Genomic DNA, 27221 nt, shown 5'->3' on the forward strand with positions numbered 1-27221 from the left:
TCTGTGTCACCCCATGGACCGTAGCCCACCAGGCTCCTCTGTCCATGGGGATTCTCCAGGCAAGAATACTGGAGTGGGTTGCTATGCCCTCCTCCAGGGGATCTTCCCAACCAAGGGATCAAACCCAGGTCACCCTTATTGCAGGCGGATTCTTTACCAACCAAGCCACCAGGGTAAACCGTGGATAAGATAGAGTCTGTAATTAGAACTTGAGACAGAACACACAGGCCTTTCCTGTAACCCAAAGACCAAGCATTGAACTTCCTTAATTCAAAGGTGTCAAACTTGCCAACGCTGTGTATGCATGTGTGTTCAGTCATGTCCAACTCTGTGCAACCCCATGGACTGTAGCCCTCCAGGCTTCTCCATCCTTGGGATTCTCCAGCAAGAATACTGGTGTGGGTTGCCATGCCCTCCTCCAGGGCATCTTCCTGACCTGGGGATCAAACCCATGTTTCCTGCATTGGTAGGTGGGTTCTTTACCACTTCAGTTCAGTCAGTTCAGTTACTCAGTCATGTCCGACTCTTTGCGACCTCATAGACTGCAGCATGCCAGGCCTCCCTGTCTATCACCAACTCCTGGAGTTCATTCAAACTCGTCCATTGAGTTGGTGATGCCATCCAACCATCTCATCCTCTGTCGTCCCCTTCTCCTCCCACCTTCAATCTTTCCCAGCATCAGGGTCTTTTCCAATGAGTCAGCTCTTCGCATCAGGTGGCCAAAATATTGGAGCTTCAGCTTCAACATCAGTCCTTCCAATGAATATTCAGGACTGATTTCCTTTAGGATGGACTGGTTGCATCTCCTTGCAGTCCAAAGGACTCTCAAGAGTCTTCTCCAATATCACAGTTCAAAAGCATCAATTCTTCAACACTCAGGTTTCTTTATAGTCCAACTCTCACATCCATACATGACCACTGGAAAAGTTATAGCTTTGACTAGATGGGACCTTTGTTGGCAAAGTAATGTCTCTGCTTTTTAATATGCTGTCTACATTGGTCATAGCTTTTCTTCCAAGGAACAAGCGTCTTTTAATTTCATGGGTGCAGTCACCATCTGCAGTGATTTTGGAGCCCCCAAAAATAAAGTCTGTCACTATTTCCACTGTTTCCCTGTCTATTTGCCATGAAGTGATGAGACTGGATGCCATGATCTTAGTTTTCTGAATGTTGAGTTTTAAGTCAACTTTTTCACTCTCCTCTTTCACTTTCATCAAGAGGCTCTTTAGTTCTTCGTTTTCTGCCATAAGTGTGGTGTCATCTGCACATCTGAGGTTATTGATATTTCTCCCAGAAATCTTGATTCCAGCTTGTGCTTCATCCGGACCAGCATTTCACACAATGTCCTCTGCATATAAGTTAAATAAGCAGGGTGACAATATACAGTCTTGATGTACTCCTTTCCCGATTTGGAACCCTTCTGTTGTTTCATGTCCAGTTCTAACTATTGCTTCTTGACCTGCATACAGATTTCTCAGGAGGCAGGTCAGGTGGTCTGGTATCCCCATCTCTTGAAGAATTTTCCACAGTTTGTTGTGATCCACACAGTCAAAGGCTTTGGCATAATCAATAAAGCAGTAGATATTTTTCTGGAACTTTCTTGCTTTTTTGATGATCCAACAGATGTTGACAATTTGATCTCTGGTTCCTCAGTCTTTTCTAAATCCAGCTTGAACATCTGGAAGTTCACGGTTCACGTACTGTTGAAGCCTGGCTTGGAGAATTTTGAACATTACTTTGCTAGCAAGTGAGATGAGTACAGTTGTGTGGTAGTTTGAACATTCTTTGGCATTGACTTTCTTTGGGGTTGGAATGAAAACGACCTTTTCCAGTCCTGTGGCCACTGCTGAGTTTTCCAAATTTGCTGGCATATTGAGTGCAGCACTTTCACAGCATCATCTTTTAGGATTTGAAATAGCTCAACTGGAATTCCATCACATCCACTAGCTTTGTTCGTAGTGATGTTTCCCAAAGCCCACTTGACTTCACATTCCAGGATGTCTGGCTCTTGGTGAGTGATCACACCATCATGATTATCTGGGTCATGAAGATCTTTTTTGTATTGTTCTTCTAAATGGCAACCGACTCCAGTATTCTTGCCTGGAAAAAAATCCCATGGACAGAGGAGCCTGGTAGGCTACAGTCCATGGGGTTGCAAAGAGTCGGATACAACTGAGCGACTTCTCTTTCTTTCTTTCTTTCTGTGTATTCTTGCCACCTCTTCTTAACATCTTCTACTTTTGTTAGGTCCATACCATTTCTGTCCTTTATTGTGCCCATCTTTGCATGAAAGATGTCTGTGTCCCTGGCTCAGACAGTAAAATGTCTGCCTACAATGTGGGAGACCTGGGTTTCATACCTGGGTCAGGAAGATCCCCTGGAAAAGGAAATGGCAACTCCAGTACTCTAGCCTGGAAAATCCCATGGACAGAGGATCCTGGTAGGCTACAGTCCATGGGGTCACAAAGAGTCGGACATGACTGAGCGATTTCACTTTCTTTCTTCTTTTGCATGAAAAGTTCCCTTGGTATCTCTAATTTTCTTGAAGAGATCTCTTGTCTTTCCCATTCTGTTGTTTTCCTCTATTTCTTTGCACTGATCACTGAGGAAGGCTTTCTTATCTCTCCTTGCTATTCTTTGGAACTCTGCATTCAAATGGGTATATCATTCCTTTTCTCCTTTGCCTTTTGCTTCTCTTCTTTTCATAGCTATTTGTATGGACTCTTCAAATAGCCATTTTGCCTTTTTGCATTTCTTTTTCTTGGGGATCACAGGGGGTCTTGATCACACCCTCCTGTACAATGTCTTTACCACTAACACCAGGTCTATTTGGGAAGAAATCCTTTTTAAACATTTTTTATTTAGTTAGTTAGTTATTTTTGGCTGTGCTAGGTCTCCGTTGCTTCGTGGGCTTTTCTCTGGTTGTGGAGAGCAGGGGTTACTCTCTAGTTGTGCTGCGCGGGCTTCTCACCAAAGTAGCTTCTCATGTTACAGAGCATGGGCTCTAGGGCTCTTGGGCTTCAGTAGTTGCGATTCCCTGGCTCTACAGGCTCAGTAGTTGTGGAACTTGGGCTTAGTTACTCTGCTGCATGTGGGATCTTCCTGGAATGGACCAGAGATGGAACCTGTGTCTCTTGCACTGGCAGGTGAATTTTTACTACTGAGCCACCAGGGAAACCCACAAATCCTTGTCTTAATCCATTTCAAAATCAAACCAAGACACATCTGACAAAAGAAATCTATTTTTTCAATAATAGTATTTTTTCATTCAAAAACCTGACCCTTCAATTTTGGCTTCTGACAAATTATTACCCAAGAATAACAGAGAAGCTATGTTGACCTCAGTGATCAAGCTCAACCATTCTTGATAAGAAATAATTAAACATTCTTAATGTAGCAGTTAATTAATAAGTGGCTACAATAGGCAGCATAGTACCTTCCCCCAAAGACGTCCATGTCCTAATTTCCAGAACCTGTAAAGCAAAATGATGTGCTGAAATTAAGGATCTTGCAAGGAGCAGTTATGCTGGATTATCCAGGCAGGCCTAATGTAAAGTTAGAGGTCCTGATAAGGGAAAGAAGGAGGCAGAGAAGGAGATGTGATGACAGAGGTCAGAGGAATGTTATCACTGCCTTTGAAGGTCGAAGAAGGGGCCATGGACCAAACAAATGGAATAGAGAAGGAACAGATTCTCTTATAGAACCTCCAGAGGGAATGCAGCCATGCCTACCCTTGATTTTAGCCCAATGCAACTCTGACCTCCAAAACAATAAGATAATAAATGTGTATAATTATGCCAACTGAGGAGGAGGGCATGGCAAACCACTCCAGTATTCTTCCCTGGAGAATCCCCATGGACAGAGAAGCCTGATGGGCTACAGTCCATGGGGTTGTAAAGAGTCAGACACGACTGAACGACTAAGCACAGCACAGCACAAGCCATCTAAACTTGTGGTGATTTGTCACAGCAGCACCAAATAAAATCAACCCAGAGGGATGGTATGGGGAGGGAGGAGGGAGGAGGGTTCAGGATGGGGAACACATGTATACCTGTGGCGGATTCATTTTGATATATGGCAAAACCAATACAATATTGTAAAGTTAAAAAATTAAATAAAATATTAAAAAAAAAATCAATACAGTGACAGTCTATGGACACAGCACCATCATGAGGAACATCCAACAGGAATATTGCTGCCTGTGAAGCCAGAAAAGGGAGATCATTTTTTTTTTCATTTTAATAAACAGAATTAGTATTTTAAACAATAGTTAATTACCTCAGACCATATGACAACGTACTATCTCTCCCTAATAATAGCTCATATACCCTGGAGGAGGACAGGGCAACCCACTCCAGTATTCTTGCCTGGAGAATCCCATGGACAGAGAAGCCTGGCGGGCACAGTCCATGGGGTTGTAAAGAGTCAGACACAACTGAACGACTAAGTACAACACAGCACAAGCCATCTGAACTTGTGATTTGTCACAGCACCAAATAAAATCAATACAGTGACAGTCTATGGGCATAGCACCATCATGAGGAACATCCAACAGGAATATTGCTGCCTGTGAAGCCAGGAAAGGGAGATCATTTTTTTTTTCATTTTAATAAGCAGAATTAGTATTTTAAACAATAGTTAATTACCTCAGACCATATGACAGTGTACTATCTCTCCCTAATAATAGCTCATATACCCTGGAGGAGGACAGGGCAACCCACTCCAGTATTCTTGCCTGGAGAATCCGATGGACAGAGAAGTCTGGCAGGCTACAGTCCATGGGGTCGCAAACAGCTGGACACAACTGAGCAACTAAGCACACACACACATATAGCTCTTGGGTGTCAGACACTATTATGAAGGTTTTTAATGTGTTAATTCATTTGACTATCATAAGAACACTACAATGAAAGCACTTTTCATTATCCCCTTTTTTCCAATGAAGAAACCAAGATCCAGAGAGGTTAAGCAACAACTCCAAGCACACACAGGTTTGAACACTGGAATTCAAATCCAGGCAGTCTGGATCCAGAATCTAAATAAGTGCCACCCAGTGAAGTTCTGTGAATTTGAGGGATGGAATGCTTGAAAACCAAAACAGTGGACTTCTACACCCAAAGAGGATGCTTGATCATGAGCACTGTGGCATCTATTATAATATGTTTCAAAATGTAGGAGCATCTCCTGATTTTGTCCACCCAGCATTCATGCCATGTCATTTGGTGAGTAGGGTGTCAAGTTTCCTTGAACAATAACCTCCTCCCACATTGCATAGTCACCATGGACTGTCTATGAAGATGCCCCACACTCCCCCTGGCCAATGCAATACAAGCCAGATCAATGCACTCCTTCTCCTCCCACCTCTGGAATTTCTCCATAAAGTGTCCTTAATTCCTGTTCCTGGTCCCTATGTTTTCTAAAGCCCATCAAGTTCTGTTTTTCCTCTGATTTGGTGAGCAACCCCATATCCTTCCAGTAAAGTCTATTTTCATATAAATATAGAAGAGTCAGTTACTTTACTTCCAAACAAACAAACCTCAACTGAAGCTGAGAATTCAAGAAAGTTCATATTTGTTAAGAACCCAATCTGTAAATTCTTTCCCATCAACTGAAAAGAGGCTGGAACACTCCTCTCATCCCTAGAAGAGGCAGGTCATAGGAGGCTGATGAGAGAACAGGCAGAGCTGGTAGTGAAGGCGACTGAGGACTGCAGAGTTCTGCAAATAAATGAAGCTGCAGTCTGATAATCAATCAGAGGCAGTTTAGGGAGTAGGCGATCTTCCTTAGCAATTACTGTCGCATAGACTGTATCTAGAGTGAAATGTGAACCATGCTTTAACCATCCTAGCATCCACTAGCCTGGACCCAAACAATAAAGGAGGCACCGAACCCAGACGACATAGGGGGTGAAGTGAGGGCCCCACTGGCATAATTAATCTTTGTGTTGTCTTCATATATGGCTTTCAGTAGCTATCTTGATCCAGTGAACATTCATGACTGTTGCAGTCGAAATACTATTGACGGAGTTGACAGATGAACTAAGGATTACTTCCAACAGAATGCTACAGTAATAGGGCTCATTTCTTTTGTAGCTACCATATAAAAGTAGGACATGAATAAAACTTATTTTGGATTCCCCAGGCTTCTGCAATTCTGTGCATCATTGCACTCTAAAAATGTTTCATTGGGATGCATTTTCACTCTGCATTTTCCCTCTGCAGTACCTATTACATGTGCAGCTAAAACTCCACAGCCTCCAGTCTCTCAACATGAAGAATGAAAGCTCTGAGATCAGCAGCAGCTTCACTGACCTGATTTTAACAGGTCTTAAAGTCACTTTCAGTTGTCAAAACTTTTTTAATTACAAAAAGCTACATTTTTCCAATAAATGAAATGTCAAACATTTTGAGATTGCCTGAGGCAGACTTTTTAAAGTGTTGTAGGTTTTATTTTTTAAACTCTCCATTTGTGACAAATTCAGGGACATTGAAGTACTTATGTATATTGTCATCACCTCCTCATCTTTTTCAACAATTTTGTCCTAGATTCAGCCTATGGAAGACAAGTTTTACAGTCACTCTTTAAGAATGTCACTAAGAAGTCATTCTACTTTTCAGAGATAGCTAACTCCATGATTAGTTGAGCTTATGAGAAAAAAACCTTCACTTTAGTCTTTTGACTGAATGCCATGCATTTCTAAGGACATTAAGAGAACAAGAGCATATCAGGAGTGCATTCAGATTTCAGTATCTTTCTTACAAAAATGTATTGCTGTGGGTCTAGAGTCAACATTAATCAGAGTTTGCTTTTGTTTGTTTGCTTGCATCCTCAGTATTTATCTTATAACTAGAAGTTTATACCTTTTAACCACCTTCATCCAGTTCCTCCACACTTCACTTTCTGCCTCTCATAAATACAAATCTGATCTCTTTTTCAATGAGTTTGTTTCTTTTTTGGTTTGGGTTTTTGTTTTTTACTTAAGATAACAACAGATAAGTGAGATTACAGGTTTATCTTTCTTTCTCTGAGTTACTTGAGTTATTTCATTTAGTATAATGCCCCCAGTGTCCGTCCATGTTTCCATGTTGTTGCAAAAGGCTGAACTTCCTTCTTTTTGTGGCTGAATCCAACCAGTCCATTCTGAAGGAGATCAGCCCTGGGATTTCTTTGGAAAGAATGATGCTAAAGCTGAAACTCCAGTACTTTGGCCACCTCATGCGAAGAGTTTACTCATTGGAAAAGACTCTGATGCTGGGAGGGACTGGGCGCAGGAGGAGAAGGGGACGATAGAGGATGAGATGGCTGGATGGCATCACTGACTCAATGGACGTGAGTCGGAGTGAACTCCAGGAGTTGGTGATGGACAGGGAGGCCTGGCGTGCTGCGATTCATGGGGTCACAAAGAGTCGGACATGACTGAGTGACTGAACTGAACTGAACTGAACTGAATATTACAATTCTATTGAGTGTGTGTGTGTGTGTTGCAGAGACAGTGGGCAGCAGAGAAGTATCAATCTAGTGTGTGCCCTTACAAACATATTACATAAAAGATTGTATTATAATTATATCTTACTTGTTGCAGATATTATATGTTTTTGTTTTACACAAATGAAGTAATTCTAGATCTATTGCAGTTTTCTCTTTCACTTACCAATATGTCTTGGAGATCTTTCTATATCAGGACATGTAGATCTGTCACATTTTTTTCAAATTGCAAAGGGAGTATGTACCATATTTTATTCAATCCTTCTCTTATCCCTGGACACTTCCATTGTTTCCAGTATTTTACTGTAACAACATAATTATTCACATACTTTTTTAAAAAAAACTTCCTCCACAAATGCAATTATACATAATAGGGTTGTAAACATGAGAGCACTTCTATTTATAGAAATGGACATAGTTTTAACTTTCAAAAATACTCCCAAATTTACTCTCCCCAAAAAAGCTATTCCAAATGGACCCCAGGATATGAGGGTCCATTTCTACAGTACCAGTGAATATCAGATATTACAGGTATTTTTTTCCTAATCTAATTGGAGACATATTATTATAGCTTAATTTACATTTTCCTGATTTCAAACCATGATTCGTCTATATATTTATTAGATAATTGATTTTCTTCCTCAATAAATTACTAATTTATTTCCTATATTCAGTTTTAATTGGATTGTTTTTCTATTGCATATATGTATGTGTGTGTGTGTGCATGTGTGTTAGTCGCTCAGTCATGTCCGACTCTTTGCAACCCCACAGACTGTGGCCCACCAGGCTTCTCTGTCTATGGGATTCTCCAGGCAAGAATACTGGAGTGGATTCCTGTTCCCTTCTCCAGATGAACTTCCCAACCCAGGGATCAAACCCTGTTCTCCTGCATCACAGGCAGGTTCTTTACTGTTTGAGCTACAGGGAAGTCCTATATATATATATATATATATATATATATATATATATATGTCATGGGTATTGATTCTTTGATATGTGTATTTAAAATATACTCCCAGACTGTCATTAATATTTTATCTTTGTTTATGGTATGTTTCAATGTATAGAAATGTTAGATTTGCATGTGTTCAAATAAGTCAGTAGTTTCCTTTATGGCCTCCAGGTTTTTAAAAAGAATTTTCTCCAGTCTGAGACTCTGTGTGTGTGTGTGTGTACCTCTAGTACTTCCTAAGGGTTTTTCTTTTTTAACAATTAGGTATTTAAGTCATCTGGAATGTGTCTAGTATTCTATGTACAGAAGGGCTCTGCTCTTTTAAAAATTGTTTCTTTCTTTCTTTTTGGCTGCATTGGATCTTCCTTGCTGCATGAGGGCTTTCTCTAGTTGCTGTGAGTGGGGGCTACTCTTCATTGTGGTTTGTGGGCTTCTTTTGTTGCGAAGCATGGGCTCTAGGGTCCGTGGACTCAGTAGTTGCGGCACATAGGCTGTTACCCCGAGGCATGTGGGATCTTCCTGGAGTAGGGATCCAACCAGTGTCTTCTGCATTGGCAGGTGCAGTTTTATCTACTGCACCACTAGGAAAGCCCAGAAGGCTCTACTTTTAACCCAGTGAATTTTCAGTTTTCATAACACCATCTATCACTCACCAATGCCAAAGTATTTTTATTACTTTAGCCATACAGCATGTTTTATGTCTGGTAGAGCAAGACCCCATGATTATTTGTATGTTTCAAAAACCTCTTATTATTTTTGTCCATTATCTCTTTTCCATGATATTTAGAATCACCTTATCAAGATTCTAATAGACATTGCATTAAATGCATAGTTAATTATGAGGGGAAATGACAGTTCTATGTGGTCGGCAGACTAATGAACCCCCTTGCCCAAAGATGTCCATGTCCTAATGCCTGGAACCTATGAATATGTTATTTTACATGGCAAAAGGGGAATTACAGTTATAGGTGGAATGAAGCTTGATAATCAGCTGACCTTAAAACAGTGAGATTTTTCTGGATTACCTGGTGGGCCAAATATAATCATAAGGACCCTTAAAACTGAGATATAAAGACAGATAGAGATTGAGATTGTTGCAGGAGGTCAGAGAGAGGACATGTCCACCAGTTGACCCTCAAGGTGGACTCAGGCAATTGGAAGCTCCTCACCCCCAGCTTTGTCCTTGGAATGTGTCTTCTGCTTGCCTTCCCCACACAGAAGCTGCCTCAGGGACACCACCTTGAGAAACTAATGTGTTGTTGCTACCATCTGGATAGTACCTGTGACAGAACCCTGTTAAGGCCAATATGGAGTGATCTTGCTCTTCCTTCCATTGCTCCATGCCCTCCGTGTATGGGGACTAGTTTCATATTTCACCTGAAAAGCTCCTGAGTTTGTGAACCAACAGAGATGGAGACAGAGAGGGTGATTTATACAGATACATCCTGCCTGCAATCTTTCCAAAAGCAGAAGACCTTTTCCCATGAGATAAGGAAATGGGTAACTTACTCACACAAAGGTCATGGATATTAAATTCAAAATCTCAAAATGTGAGTGCATAAAGATATAACATTTAAATTTAATGTGCAAATATGAGAAAACTCAAATATGAGACAGTGTATTTTTTGTAGGACTTCAGTTCACTGACCAGGTATTGAACCCAAGCCCCCTGTACTAGAAGTACAGAGTCTTAACCACTGGACCATCAGGTAAGTCCCAATTGTGAGACAATTTTTCTTACTGTTTAAAGTAATCACTATAAGAATCCTTTAAATAATGTATTTTATAAGTGAAAGTGAAGTCGCTCAGTCGTGTCCGACTCTTTGCAACCCCATGGACGCCAGGCTCCTTCGTCCATGGGATTTTCTAGGCAAGAGTACTAGAGTGGGTTGCCATTTCCTTCTCCAGGGGATCTTCCAAACCCAGGGATCGAACCCAGGTCTCCCACATTGTAGACAGATGCTTTACCGTCTGAGCCACCAGGGAACTCTTTAAAATAACTAAACTTTCAAATAACCTAGAAAAATGTAACTTTCTTCTTTTCCCTTAACTATATTTAATGTAGCTACTGATACTCCAAGCAGTCAGTAGTGTAGAACTTACTCTTGCTGGGGGTGGGGGTGGGGGGGAATGGAGATGGGGGGTGGGGGTGGGGGAGGGATGGGTTGGGAGTTTGGAATTAGCAGACACAAGCTAGTACATACAGAATGGATAAACAAGGTCCTACTCTGTAGCACAGGGAACTATATTCAATATCTTGTGATATATCATAATGGAAAAAAATATGAAAAATGTATGTATAACTGAATCACTTTGTTATATAGCAGAAATTAACACAACATTGTAAATCAACTATACTTCAGTAAAATTTTAAAAAAGAGCCCTTACCCTTGCCAATTCAAGGTAACAGCCATTTTCAGCTTGAAACTCCAGCTCTTGAATAACTTTGTATTCACCATCCCTTGTTCTCAGTAATTAGCTAGTTCTTTCTGGTGACTTATTACAAATTAGGCTTTGATCTGAGGAGGGTTCTTGATACAGAGGTCCTGTCTTTTACCCAAATTAATCAGAATTTAGCTTGCTCATCTAATGTTCATGGTTGAGTTCTGGCATTCATTGCTTGAAGTCTCTAATCCCATCATGGCCTGTGGTCACCAGGACATAGTTCTGATTCTTCTCCACCCTCAGACCCACTGGTGCACTCTGAGAGGTTTTAAAACACTTCAACTCTTGTCCCCACAGCAGACCGAGGTGCATGGGCGTCTGTGAAGGCTGACCTCAGGGCCATCTGCTGGGGGACCTCTTTTAGCCTGGTGTCCTCTGCTCTGGAGCCTGGCTATGTGAGAATCTTCTCTTAGAGGCTTGCAGTCTCCTAGATACATCTGAGGTGTGTGGCATGCTTCCTTCCTTCCACCCTCACATCACCTCAAACCCATCAGAGGCTGGCATCACTCCCCAAGGGCCCGGACCCACCACAGAGAGTGGGGGCCAGGCCCCCAGCACACTCTCAGGGACACCCACTGATCTCTAACTCCCTCATTTCCCCTCCAGATTTTGAAACCAAGCAGGACCCTGTGGGGCTCCTGGGCAAGGAAAACTTTCCATGTACCCCATTTTTTGTTTGTAGGGAACAGACTCCAGCCTCCTAGATCTTCCCTGAGTCCCAAAGGGCAGATTCAGACAGTTGTTCATCAAGGAAGCGAGGGTATGCAGAGACAAAGGAGAAGCAGTCAAGAAACTACCTAAAACCAGATTATAGAAACCTGAGAAACTCATCAAGATTAGGAGACCCCCAGAGGCAAGATTAAAGGAACCAGGAAATTCATCAAGATTAGCAGACTATCTGAGGCCAGATTAAAGGAGTGCAGGCCCTCCACACACCCTAATCTTATCAGCAATCCTTCCCTTGAATTATTGCTATAAAACTCCTCACCAAATTCCCACAGGCTGGGACACAGTTTTCCAGGGCAGGAGCCCTCTGTGTCCCCCTTTGCCTGGTAAGGCAATAAAGCTATTCTTTTCTACTTCACCCAAAACTCTGTCTCTGAGATTCAATTCAGCACTGGTGCACAGAGGCTGAGTTTTCAGTATCAAAATCATTCTGTCCTTACTCTAATAGAATCAAGCTGGTCTGGGATAGGAATTACTCTTACATCACCATACATTCTTACTACCTTGTAGTTTATGGCTAAGCTTCATGCTCTGGTTCACTTAGGAGTTTATAAAGAGAGTGAAATGGGAAAAAAAATTCTTTAAAAACTCTAAAGCTCTTTAAAAATAAAGGGTGACATTTCAACTACTGCCTTCATACTGGAGAATATCTTCTTATTTTGAACTTAGTCTTCTTCAAACTTTTAGGGGAAAAAAAGTAAAAACAAAGCAGTTTGCAATTGATGATTCTAAAATCTGAATTTGTAAATTTGTTTGGGCAGGATATTCTTTACCAAAATACCTTGTTTCTCTAGGGCATGATTCCCTTTTGCAGAAATTTGCATTAGCTATAATAGCAGCTGATTTTTCTTCTAGGCATCAAAACTACTTTTAGGCTTCATTTTTCTTTTTGTGTCACACATAATTAGTTATAAGATGACTTCCTCAAAAAACATTGATCATACCATTAACATATTCAGGTCAGTCAGCCCAAACAGTCCATGGTTTTAAATTAAAATGAAAAGGAAAATGTGGACACTCAACTTGAAATCAGGAATAAGGTGCCCAGAAAATGTCAGGGGGCTTCTACAAGTTGGAAGAACTTTTCTTAATCCTTTCTCACTCTTGATCATGTATCAGGCTATCCCTAGGATGGTTGGACCCACAATGCTTGATATTTGATGCTTCTTCCTTCTACTTTGAACAATTTTACCCTAATATAAGTGGATTTTTAAAAATCAGTTACAGCCTTAAAGAAAAATTGTTACTGTAAAGACAGCGCACCGAAGAGAGAAGGGATAACTATATCTACCTGCTTTACTTTGATGATGACATCCTATAATAATAAATGGTCCCATTGGAGGTTAAAGACACTGAGGAATTTATCCAGCTCTTCCTATTACCCCTGGGTTGGAAGTTGTCCCTGGGGCCATCAGCTGTCCCCTCATAGGTTGTGCCCCCATAAAGCTGAGCAAGCTTTTGCAGTACCAGAGAAAACCCTGGGCAAAAGAGCAGAGATATACAGATACTTGGCAATGGGAAGCTGTAGCTTACTGGGAATGTCCATGGCTTCAAGTGACTCAGGCAAGTCCAAAGAATATTAAGCAGAACATTGAGGGCATTTATTATATTAGATACCCTATCTCCCCTAATGGCTCCTGTTCCAAGATCTCCAAGCAAATGTCTCATCACTTCCAAATTTAATATCTCCAAACTTATTCTCGATAACTCAGGAAGACCACAGTTCACCCCCACTTCCATGACTTTCCTCATCTTGACACCATACCTGAATAACTGGGAAAGTGTTGTTTATTTTGTTGTTATATCCAAGTTCTTGAGGAGGAAATGTGGCTTTATTTTTTTTAATATTTATTTATATATTTACTTATTTATCTGCTTCAGGTCTTAGTTGTGGAACTCAGGAACTTCGATCTTCATTGCAGTATGTGGGGTTTTTCAGTTTCAGCATGTGGAATCCAGTTCCCTGAATGGTTGAACCTGGGTCCCCAGCATTGGGAGCTCAAAGTCCTAGCTACTGGACCACCAGGGAAGTTCTGGAAATGTGGCCTTAAAAACTCAAAGACTGAGATTCCTACTCCCAGCTATGATGGAATAACTGGAGCTCAAAATACCTTCCCATCATAGACCACAAAACTGGTCAAAATATATGAGGCAATAATTTTGGGACATTGAATAACAGGCAGTACAGGATCATAAGGATGTAAAAAAAAAAAATTAAGGTAAGACATACAATCGCTTCAACTTTCTTCCTAGAGGCAATTTCCTGACTGTGAGATAAAATTCCAAGCATAGCTGGGAGGTGCTGCTGAAATTAAAGAGACCGTGAGTGTTCAGGAAGACTTCAGAGGGCTGGAATTTGTGGGGAGAGTACCAGGGAAGAGGGAGATGTTCAGAGAAAACAGCTGCAAAAATAAACTTAGGAAAACCATTGAATCTGTTGCTGAATACTAAGGTATACATGCATAGGGTGAAAATACTTGATGCTGGTTAAAAGAGAAATTGGAGCTATAATCTGAATAATTCCCAGAGATTCTCCACACAGAACTGTGAGATGTTTAAATTCTGGGCAGCTAGAGAAGTTTCATGTTGAACATCCAGGCCTTCACTGAAGAGCTCAGAGGATCATGCTTTAGTAGAGAGGCTAAACTAGAGTAAAAGTTACTCTAAATCCACCCTAATAAAGCCAAAAACAAGCCCCGATGGGATCAGGTTGATTTGTAAGTGATTTAAATGTCTGTTAGTACAATGCCCAACACGCTAAAGAAAAACATGACCTAGCATCCCACAATGTAAAATCATAATATACCACAACCAATCAAAAATCATTAGACATGCAAAGAAGCAGGAAGATGTGATTCATAACCAAGAAGGAAAAAATCAGTCACTAGAAATGGAACCAGAAATGACAGCTGTGATGGATTTAGTGGGAAAAGACTCTAAAAGAGCTGTTACGACTATGTTCAAGTATTTAAAGTAAAACATGAGCTTAGAAGAGAAATGAAAGATATGATAAATGTCCTACCAGAATTTTGAGATGAAAAGTACACTATCTGAAAGGAAACATTATAGATACTGAAAGGAAACTCAATACATGGGGCACCATAGGTTGGACCTGAGACAAGAGGTAGATGCCCCACCCTCTACCCCTGGGTGAGCGATTGGAGTTCATTCCTTGTGGACAGAAACACCAGAATATCAATAGTAGGACAGGTGAGAACAGGATGGGCTCTGCCCAGATAAGAGATAAGAGACCACATATTTCTCATTCTAGAAGTCAAGAAAACCTCCCAACTAGAAAGCTCCTTGGAGGTCAAAAGGGGAGTGATGCTAAGCTATCTAAAAGCCTCTTTACTGGAATCCATCTTGGTTCAGAGATGTACCTGCACACATGGAAAGACCCTGAGATGTACCAAATATGGGCTCTGAAGCAGGCAATTCAAAATGACTGGTGAAAAGAAACCCAGAAGAAATGCCCCATAAAAGTTACTGATTTAAAGGACCCCAAGGCACAACTCTGAGTCCACCCGCTTTCTGAGTCCACCCATGTCTATTCACACATACTGTACTGTTTCTCCAACTGCATGCATGTGTACTGTCACTTCAGTCGCGTCTGACGCTTTGTGTCCCCTGTGGACTATAGCCTACCAGTCTCCTCTGTCTATGGGGATTCTCCACGCAAGAATACTGGAGTGGGTAGCCATTCCCTTCTCCAGGGTCTCTTCCCGACCCAGGCATTGAATCCACATCTCCAGCAGCTCTTGCATTGCAGGCAGATTCTTTACCACTGAGCCACCAGGGAAGCCCCCTTTTTCTTCCTAACAAACACCTGTTTCAGTACTTCCCATCTTCATGGGAATTATTTTCTGCAAAGTTGAAAAGCCAGGGCCTTCTCACTGACCACTGGTCTCCTGGCTAAGATTCAGTGCCCTCACCGCATAGATCCAGCCTCAGTCCCTGGCCTGGAACTGATACCCAGCTTCAAGCTGCTCCAGGCTGGGGCCACCAGAGATGCTTCATAGGGATCTCCCCAGTTGGGGGTGGAGGACGAGATGAGGCCTTCTCTTGAGGCGAGAACAGCCACAGGTGTACCCCACACCAGTCCTGGATGCATCGTCTCTGCACACCAGCTGCGGCCATCTTGAATGACAGTGTCAGGCCTGCTCAAGGCAGAGCTGAGACATCAGCCCAGCCCTTTCTCACTACAACCCAGGTCTGAAGAGCCAGGTGGAAGGGCTCTGCGCACAGCCCTCTATGAGCAAGCGGAACTCGACAAAGTACAAAGGCAAAGGAAAAGAAGGTTAGACTTTGTTTGTTACTCAGATTTTATTTTTATTTCCTGGGCTTTGTTAATGGGCTGGCGTGTGACACCCCCCTCCTCTGCCTTTCATCCTACTCCCTGTGCTCAAGGGGCGCAGAGGGGCACCAGTCGGGTCCGTCTTGTGTCACTGCTCCCTGATGTGTGTGACCATCGTTCTGTCTGCAGGTGGAGGAGCAGAACTTCTCCCACAGCTTCAGTTCTGTCTGCTCATCCCCAACAGTTCATAGCTCTGTTGCTGCTGCTGCTGCTAAGTCGCTTCAGTCGTGTCCAACTATGTTCTGAGTGACCCCCAATTTAAGATACATGGCCCAAATGTTAGCAAGAGAGCAATGGGCACATGGCAAAGTGTTCCTAAAAATGAAGGTCTCTAGTTTTTTGCCTGTAGGCAAAAGTGTGCTCTGGTGTCAAGGCTCTCCACTGTAGCCTGAATCTCCCTGCTCATGCTTTTGTGGATTTTCTGCAGAGAAGCAACACTGAAGAGAGAGAAAATATATCAGAGAGAATATATAGAGTTCTACAACTCAACAACCAGAAAACCCAAACTACCCAACTCAAAAATGGGTAAGATTTGAATAGACATTTCTCCAAAGAAAATATCCAGATGGCCAATAAGTACTTGAATCGATGATAAACATTATTAGTCATTAGAATATTAATTGAAACCACAATGAAATACCACTTCATCTGGATTAAGATGGCTAACATCACACACACACACACACACACACACACACACACACAGAGAAAATAACTGCTGCTGAGAATATGGAGAAATTGAAATCGCAATCCTCGTGCATTGCTGGTAGAATGCAAAATGTTACAAGCACTGCAGAAAACACTTTGATGGTTCCTCAAAAAGTTAAACATAGAATTACCATATGGTGTAATAATTCAACTTCTCAATACATACCCAAAAAGATTCAAAGTGGGAACTCAAAGAGATGCCTGTATATCAATTTTCATAACAGTATTATTCACAATAGCCAAAAGGTGGAAACAAACTAAATGTGTGTCCACAGGTAATGGATAAGCAAAATGTAGTATATACATAGAATGGAATGTTATTCAGCTTTAAAAAGGAAGGACATTTTGACACATGCTACAACATGGATGAAACGTGAAAACATTTTGCTAAGTGAAATAAGCCACACACAAAAAGACAAATATTGTATAATTTCACTTATATCAGGTACCTAGGATAGATAAATTCATAGGAGAAAAAAGTAGAATGGAAGTTACCAAGAGTTATGATGAGAGGAGTGATGGGGAATTACTATTTAATGAGTACAAAGTTTCTATCTAGGATGATGAAATAGTTTTGGAGATGGATATTGGTGATGTTTATGCAACATTGTGAACAAACCTAATGCCATTGAATTGCACACTTAAAAGTAGTTAAAATGACTTTCCTGGTGGTCCAGTGGCTAAAACTCCAAATTCCCAATGCAGTGGCCCAGGTTCGATCCCTGGTCAGGGAACTAGATCCCACATGCCACAACTAAGAGTTTAGGTGCCACAACTAAGACTCAGAGCATAAATTTAAAAATAAATAAAAATATTTTATTTTTTATTTATTAAAAAATAAATATCTTTTAAAAGTAGTTAAAATGATAAGTAATTTTTTGTTATGTATATTTTACCACAATAAAGTGTCAGAGAGAGGATAAGGGACATGGAAAATAGATTGTAAAGTTACATGATTTGCTTGATAGGGTTAGAGAAGAAGAGAAAGAGGATATAGCAAAAAGGGCGATATTTGAAGACATAGCATTTGAGAATTTTCCTGTGTTTAAAGAATTGAATCCTCCATTTTTAAAAGAGCGCACCCCAAGTACCAAGCAGAATAAAGTGAAATCACAATCAAATACAGCCATATCTCATATGTATTGCACTTTGCATTTATTATGTTTTTTTACAAATTGAAGGTTTGTGGTAGCCCTGCACTGAGCAAATCTATCAGTGCACTTTTCTAAAAGCATTTGCTCACTACACATCTGTGTCAAATTTTGGTAATTCTCACATTTCCAAGTTTTTCATTATTATTTTATTTATTATGGTTATCTGTGACCATGATCTTTGCTATTGCAAAAAAATTATTACTTGCTGAAGGCTCAGATGATGGTTAGCATTGTTAGCAATAAAGTATTTTTAATTTAAGGTATGTACATTGTTTTTTTTAGACACAGACACTATGTCTATGTTATAGAAATAATGCTGTTGCACACTTAAAAGTTACACAACTTAAAAGTTGTATAAACACAATTTTATATGCACTGGGAAACAAAAGTTTGCGTGACTGCTTTACTGTGATATTCACTTTATTGTGGTGGTCTGCAACTGATCCCATAATATCTCTGAGGTGCACCTGTATATTATAGTGAAACTGTAAAATATCAAAGGTTGAAAGAAAATTTTAGTTACCTACTGTCCCACTCCAGATAAATAAAGCTAGATGCTAAATATAAATGCATGGATGGATTTGGGGACATTGTGCTAAATGAGATGTCAGACAAAAAGGACAAATACTATATATGATATCACTTATGTGTAGAATCTAAAAAAGGCAAACTAGAAACAAAGAGTAAAATGATGCCAGGGGCCAGTGGGAAATGAGGAGATGTTGGTTAAGGGCACAGACTTACAGTTATAAAGTGAATAAACTCTGGGATCCAATGTACACTATGGTAACTATAGTTAATAATACTGTACTGTATACTTGGAAGTTGCTCAAAGAGTTGATCGTAAATGTTCTCATCACAAAAACAAAAAGGCAGTTATGTGACATGATGGAGGTATTATCTAACACTGTGCTGGTAATCATTTTGCAGTATATAAGTGGATCAAATCAACACATTGCACATCTTCAACTTACACAATGTCACATGTCAATTATATCTCAAGAAAGCTGGGGGAAAAAAGAAAAGCCTCTCACATGACCTTCTAAAAATCCAATCTCTATTTGCTAGATCCTTGTGATCCTTGTGGTCTTCCACTGGTACTGCTGTATCCAGTCAGGAAATAAAGAAAGAGCATAGCAGGTCTTAACTGCATCATATCAGAGATGATACATCACTTACAGTCACGTTACAGGGGCAAGAACTACTAGTCACATGGCTCTGCTTAGATGCAAGGGGACTGAGAAATGTAGTTTAGCTTTGCACCCAAGAAGAGAAAACTGGGTTGTTAATCATGTAGCTAGTCTCTGCCACAGCTATCAAAGAGAGAGAGAGAGAGAAAAGATCTATGTCTGAATGACAGGCTGATGACAAATTGCAAAACTAAAATTCAAGAGTGGGAAATAGTTTGACACAGACTTACAGACTGGCCCTAAAATAGTAATACATAGTAAAGGAAAAGATTTGGCCCATCAGAAAATGAAACTAAAGAGAAGTAGTAAATGAAAAATAACAGTGATCATGGGAATTACTAATATGTTGGTAGATTTGTTATGGTTTTTTAAATATATATACATGCACACACACACACACACATATATATTACCCATAAAACTAAGAAGTATTTAAAAAGAGAGATCTCATTACCAACAATAACAAAAATGCTTTTGTCACTACCAATCAGTTCAGCTGTTATTAAAGGATGTAAAAAATGGACTTCCCTGGTGGTCCAGTGGCTAAGACTGCACGATCCCAATGCAGGGGACCCAGGTTCAATCCCTGATGGGGGAACTAGATCCCATATCCTGCAACTAAGACCCAGCACAGCCAGATAAATAGATAAAGGATGTAAAAGAATATCTAAAGAGAGAGAGATAGGGTGTTCAAGGATGTTGCATCAGTCAGCTTAGGCTAAATTGTGCTGACCTTACAGGTAGGAATCTGGTGCTTCTATACCTACAAAGTCCCAGAATCCCGGCCTCACTCTATTCTCTCTCATTCTTGATTGCAAAGTGGACCACATCTTGGTCAGGTATATCTCTTGCTTGTAGTATCTCCTCAAATGCAGCCAGTAGGAGTGAAGCCACATGGCTAATATTGTCTCCTGCCCTTTCTCCCTAAACCCACAGGCTCATTCAGCACAGTATCTGCCTCTCTGAGGGATCACTAGTGATTCTTTACAGAATGTTTGCCACTTCATAGTATGATTGCCTTCTTTCCAGCCTTTAATAACTGTACCTTTTCCAAACACCACTTAACTTCAGAGCCAATGCCACATAATTGGATGTGTTTTATGGCAGCACCCTTACTTTGGGTCCTGATTATCTCCTTTTGTTAGTTTAGGCTGAGTTTTAAAGCAGTAGCAAATGGCTCACAGAAAACTCTGTGCCTTACGACAACAAAGTTGACTTTTGCTTTTGTGTCATTTCTATCACAGGACAGCTGTGGCTTCGCTCAAGTTCCTCTTCATTCTGGTATGCTGGCTAAAGGGGCAGCTGCCATCTGGGGCATGGCTGCTTGCATTGAAAGAGTGAAAAGAGACGTGATGTCTAGAATTTTTATTCAAAGCAGTACAGGTCACTTCTTACATCAACTGGTTTAAAGTAAGTCATATGGCCAAACTTTATGTCAAATGGATGTGAATATATGATGCTCTCCTAGAAAGAGAAAGTGAACATTTTGAATAATTGTGTCATCAACCACACATAGGAAAAGTCAATATTGAAAAGATGTCAACTCTTCCCAAATAAAGAGGTTAGTTTGATGCAATTTAAAAAAATTCCAACTTGGTTATTGCTGCTGTTGGGGGTAGGAGCTGGGGGAATGTATGTATATGTATGTATCCAGTTTTGGTTTCTCTCATCTGTTTTGATTTTCCAGAACCTGCAAAGCTGATTCTAAAATTCTTATAGTGGTATACAGTACCAAGAATTGCTGAAGTCATTTGAAAGGAGATGATCAAGGAGGGGAGATTTCTTTTGTACAATATCCTTCCTTATTATAAAGCTATATAAACTGTGAGATTGGGACATTGGAACAGAAATAAATTTAGCAATTTCACTACTAGGAATATAGTAAAAAGATATTATTACACAGATGGTTGCGAAGATATGTTGAAGAATTTATATCTGTGATTTGAATTGCATTGTTTATAATAGCATAAAATTGGAAATAACCTGTATGTGGTAGAAATAACCAATAGTTAAATGCATCAATAATTTGTGGTACATCAAAAAGCAGAATGCTAGATTAATTGTTTAAATGATCCAGAGTGACATATATCATCAATATGCCTAAATCTCAAAAACAGACTATAAATAGAGAAAAGGAAGTTGCAGGACCCATTCTTTATAACAACATTTATATAAAGTTTTTTAACTGCAAGAAATAACACATATACATAAAATATATAATAATTAGATTTATACATATATGGAGTTATCATATTCATATTATTATGTGTAATATGTAATTCTGGAAAGCATAACGTTTTAGCAAATTCAGAGTAGTGGTGAGCTTTAGGGGAGAGAGAGGAATGGGTTGAAAGAGTCAATACAGAGGCTGCATTTGTCTCTAGTGTTCATTACTTAAAATGTACTTGAAGCAAATACAGAAAAATGTTAACATTTGATAAAGCCAAGTGTTAAGTATGTAAGTATTTTATTTTCCATAACTTGGCGTGTTTGCAATATTTCATAATATTCCTACTTTACATTTTCTGCTGTAAACTTCTAGACATTTACTATGCTATGCTATGTTAAGTCACTTCAGTCGTGTCCGACTCTGTGTGACCCCATAGACGGCAGCCCACCAAGCTCCCCCATCCCTGGGATTCTCCAGGCAAGAACACTGGAGTGGGTTGCCATTTCCTTCTCCAATGCATGAAAGTGAAAAGTGAAAGTGAAGTCACTCAGTCGTGTCCGACTCTTAGCGACCCCATGGATTGCAGCCTAACAGGCTCCTCCATCCATGGGATTTTCCAAGCAAGAGTACTGGAGTGGGGTGCCATTGCCTTCTCTGATTTACTATGCATATATATACAAATAACTTAGTTCATATTTTAAACAATATTGAGCTCCTAGTCTTCATAGTACCTTGTTGCATTCTGTTTTCACTCCAAGTATCATAAATAGCTTTTATGTTAATACATGTTGTTGTTCAATCACTCAGTTCTGTCTGACTCTTTGCAACCCCATGGACTGCAGGACACCAGTCTTCCCTGTCCTTCACTATCTCCCGGAGTTTGCTCAGACTCATGTCCATTGAGCCGGTGATGCCATCCAACCATCTCAACCTCTGTCAGCCCCTTCTTTTCCTGCCCTCAATCTTTCCCAGCATCAGAATCTTTTCCAGTGAGCCAGCTCTTCACATCAGGTGGCCAAAGTATTGTAGCTTCAGCATCAGTCCTTCCAATGAATATTCAGGACTGATTTCCTTTAGGATGGACTGGGTGGATCTCCTTGCAGTCCAAGGTACTCTCAAGAGTCTTCTCCACCACCACAATTCAAAAGCATCTGTTCTTGGATGCTCAGCCTTCTCACATCCTTCTCACAGTCTTACATGCATACATGACTACAGGAAAAACCATAGCTTTGACTATATGGGCCTCTCCTCTCTCATGTCTCCTCTCTCCTCTCACCCATCTATGGTTCCTCTGCCTCTTCTAAATCCAGCTTGTGCATCTGGAAGTTCTCAGTTCACTTACTGTTGAAGCCTAGCTTGAAGGGATTTTGAGAATTGCCTTCCTAGCATGTAAAATGAGCTCAATTGTGCAGTAGTTTGAACATTATTTGGCATTGCTCTTCTTTGGAATTGGAATGAAAACTGACCTTTTCCAGTCCTGTGGCCATGGCTCAGTTTTCCAAATTTTGTGACATATTGAGTGCAGTGCTTTAGCAGCATCATTTTAGAATTTGAAATAGCTCAGCTGGAATTCTTATCATCTCTACTAGCTTTGTTCATAGTAATGCTTCCTAAGGCCCATTTGATTTCACATTCCAGTACGTGACTATTGGAAAAACCACAGCTTTGACTATACTGGCCTTTGTCAGCAAAGTGATATCTCTGCTTTTTAATATGCTGTTCAGGTTTGTCATAGCTTTCCTTCAAAGGAGCAAGAACCTTTTAATTTCATGGCTGCAGTCACCATCTGCAGTGAATCTGGTGTTCAAGATGATAAAATGTGTCACTGCTTCCACTTTTTCCCCTTCTATTTGCTATGAAGTTATGTGGCTGGATGCCATGATCTTTGTTATGCATATATATATTAATGCATATATATATATATATATATATATATATATATAAAATACCTTAATGGCTTATAATATTTTGTTACATATTTGTATCATAGTTTTTAACCAGTCTTGTCATATATTTGTTAATATTTTTGCTGTCATAATGAAAACTATGACTTCCCTGGTGTCTCAGTGGTAGAGAATCCGCCTGCCAATGCAGGAGATGTGGGTTTGATCCCTGGATCAGAAAAGATACCCTGGAAAAGGTAATGGCAACCAACTCCAGTATTCTTGCTTAGGAAATCCCATGGACAGAGGAGCCTGGCAGGCTACAGTCCATAGGGTTGTAAGAGTTGGACATGACTTAGCAACTAAACCACCACAATCAAAACCATAATAAATATTATTTAATAAATGTCTTTTTTTCAGGTATGTGATTATACTCTTATAAAAATTCCTTAAAGTGAAGGTGCTTAGAGAAAATGCACTTTTGAAGCTTCAACATATATTGCCTAAGTTGTCCTTCAGAAAAATCTATCCCAACTTACACTTCAAGTGTGCCTGAGATTGTGTTTTTCTCTGTTAGTCTTTACCAATTTTAATATTCATTATTATTTAAAGATCCATTTTGTAAACCTTAACTTCCCAACTGACAAAGGGAAGCCAGGGCTATGTCTCCATAGCCCTGTAAAATTTCTCAACAAACTAATTATAAATTACATTTTGCTGAGTGATAAGAAATGTGACACATCTTGGGAAAGTATTGTCTATACCCTTGAGGCCAGTGCTCTATATTTTATTATAAGTATTTGGAGCTCTGTAGAACATGTATAGTTCTCTTTCACTTCAACTGATGACTTGTCTGGAAGTCTTAATTAGTCTAATTGGATAGGGAGATTCAAACATTGAGAAAAGTATTCCAAAGCAAGAAGGTTTTTGTTTTTAATTCCACTGGCAATTTCCTGCTGTTTCTTGAAATTGCCCTCAGTTCCTGAGTGACACTTCCTCTTTCATTTCTAACAGCAGACCAATGAAAATTAAAATCATGTTCTAGGTTTTGGTAAATGTGGGCCTCACCCTCCCAGTTTCTGGTTTGACAAGTACTATTGGGAGGGATGCAACAAAACAAAACAAAACTTTAACCTACATGGTGCCATGTGAAATGAGATACAAAAGAGGTCACCTTGTAGTATCTTATTAAAGTTACCCTTATTACAAACTTCTTACTGCCTGAGAGAAATATTTTAAGTAAAAAAAATTACGTAGGTAAAATATGTCCTTAAACTCACACTGTAGAATAGAAATATCAGTATTTTTTTATTGACATGAACTTAGTGATATCAACAGACAATTAGTTCTGTTGTCTAATTATCATCAGAAATACTTCTTAAAACCATTTACTCTAAAACACCCTTATTTTGGGTCCTGTATCAGAATTAAGCTTAGCTGGAAGTGATAGCAACTCTAGAAACATTGCTTGAACCTAAATGAAGTTTCTCTTCCTCTCATATACTGAAGTATAGCACTAATCTCTCACACTCTGGAGTGCATGAGACTTACCTTAGCCTCCAGCTCACTAACCACTTTCTTGCTCATCCTTCCCAGTTCAGAATATGTCATCAGTGTGATGGATCAATGCAATATTCTGTAAGAATACCCATATCAGTTTGGACTATGTGATTATACAGGACGGGCAAGTTAATATAGCCTTGTGGCAAAACTGTATATGTATAACACAATGCATATGTTTGTCTATTTCCACTAAATGAGAACTGCTTCTGATCCTCTTTACTGATTGGGATAGAAAGGAACACATGTGTCATATCAGTGGCTGCATATCATGTACCTGACATCATGTTAGTTTGTGATAACATAGATACCAGGTCTGGCATGGCAGTTGTGGATGGGCCTGTTATGCAGTGGTCCAAGATCATTCCCCAGGATCTATCAGTTTCTGCAGGCTTCAAACTAGCAAATTAAAGGATTCATGAGATCCTTTTAGATCCTTAAGGGCAGCAATAATCTATGCCATCCCCTAGGATACAATATTGTTTCTGAGTTACTACTTTAACTACTGGGGATGAGAGTGAAGGAGTGTTTCATCCACTTGGTCGGCCACATTATAAAAGCTCTTACCTCACACACTGGCCAAGTTCTAGTGGGGGTTAAATCAATTGCCAAATCTGTCCATCCTAGGAAAAAAATCCCCCAAGATGGCCCAAACCACCACCTTAAATACCATCTTCAGCTAAAGACAAAAGATGCTGGGGGATTAGGGAGCCAGTTATGGGAGGTTATCAGAAAAAGCACAGTAAATAAGGGTAAGGTCATTATGCAGATATAAGTCATTGCCTTCTCCATTGCTAAGAGTTCCTAGAGATTTAGTCATTCCTCTCTTCCTGAAGCATAAAGGGAGACGCCCTAACCAATGAAGATTTCCCTTATAAATGTAAATGTCTCTTACAAAAGGATAACTTCTACTCTGTTTTCAGAGATTCTTCTTTGCCTACCATTTCTTAAAAATAATCAGCTCAAGATAATCCTTATGCTAAAGAGGCATATATGGGGATAGCAGGTTCTGTTCCCCTTCAAGACCAAAGTGAGCAAGAACAAGGAAGTTGTACTGGGCATTAGCTGTGTGAGTAAAGCACGGTTACTTCCCTTATATGGCACAAAAGGAAGTCTTTGCGCTGAGTCAGGTAACTTGTGCTGAGCATGCAGGCACTGATTGGTTGACCCAGACCTTCCTTTTATGGGAGAGATAGCATAGAAAGTTAGGAAAGCTTTGGTTTGCTCATGTGGGGCTTAGCATGAGCAACTCCATCTTGGGCCTAATCTTTTTTTTTTTTAAACACTGGGAAGCCAAAATCTTTAGGAGCATCCCCCATACATCCTCATCCCATGTATCAGATTCCCAGACTGCCCAAAACAAGACTCTGACCTTGGTATCACATAATGCCTCAGTTGAGCATTCAATCATCTTTGAAGGTTCGGTTAATATTACTATTAAATCTGGAGTTTTGTCTTCAGCTTTTTTGGCTTTTCCACTGCAGGAGATAAGGGCCTCTTTGTAAACTACAAAAGAGGGCTTCAGGCCTTCACACCTGTATTTCAGCTGTTTACTAACTGCCCTCAGTTTTTCATTATCTCTCTATAGAGTGTCAGTGAAACTTAATAGCAACCAGAGAATTCCACAGCTCTACTTTCCTTATATGCATTGCCACCTCTCCCCCTCACCCCACTCCCACTCAACATCTCTGGACTTTTCAAATCTATCCTGGTACCAGGCTGAGTAGTCCCCTCCTAACAGAACCTCCCTAATCACCACCAGTGTGAGTGTTAGCAATTAGACCACAAGGCTTCCCTTGTGGCTCAGATGGTAAAGTGTCTGCCTACAATGCAGGAGACCCAGGTTTGATCCCTGGGTTGGGAAGTTCCCCTGGAGAAGAAAATGGCAGCCCACTCCAGTATTCTTGCCTGGAAAATCCCATGGACGGAGGAGCCTGGTAGGCTACAGTCTGTCAGGTCACAAAGAGTCAGACACGACTGAGCGACTTCACTTCACTTCACTTCACTTTTTTGAGGCCTTGATCTGTCCATGTCCTACATACAACCCAAAATGGGGTCTTTATTGCCAGACAGGTGGTAAGTGACCAGTCACAAATTCCCATCTTTTTTTTTTTTTTTTAATTTTGGCTGCACAGCATGTGGGATCTTAGTTCCTCAACCAGGGAATGAACTTGTGCTCCCTGCAGTGGAGGTGCAGAGTCTTAACCACTGGACAACCAGGGATGTCGCAACCACTTCCGATCTTTACTCCTGCTTTCTCAGACCACTTCCAGTACCAACTGTGTCAGGTGCCCTGGGGAGCAAATGGTGAGACAGAGTTTACTGGGGCTGGTTGACACTTAGGGAAAATGAAGAAAGAGGAAATAGAAGCCACAGAGAAAGCCTTTGTTGCTAACTAGTGTTCTTGGCCTCCTTAATCAATAGAAATTGATCAGAGGCCAGAGAAGAACTTCAGGCAAGGCTTTACTGGGGCCCTGTCTGCAGCAGAGGGGAACAAGAACAAAGGGCAGGTTCCCTTGCTTGCTCAATGGCTAAGGGGGTGTGGGGTGTGGTGAGCTTGTTTTTTATATGGGGTGAGGGTAGGGAGGGTGTGC

Source organism: Bos taurus, chromosome X (genome assembly GCF_002263795.3).
Source record: "Bos taurus isolate L1 Dominette 01449 registration number 42190680 breed Hereford chromosome X, ARS-UCD2.0, whole genome shotgun sequence".
NCBI classification, from domain to species: Eukaryota; Metazoa; Chordata; class Mammalia; order Artiodactyla; family Bovidae; genus Bos; species Bos taurus.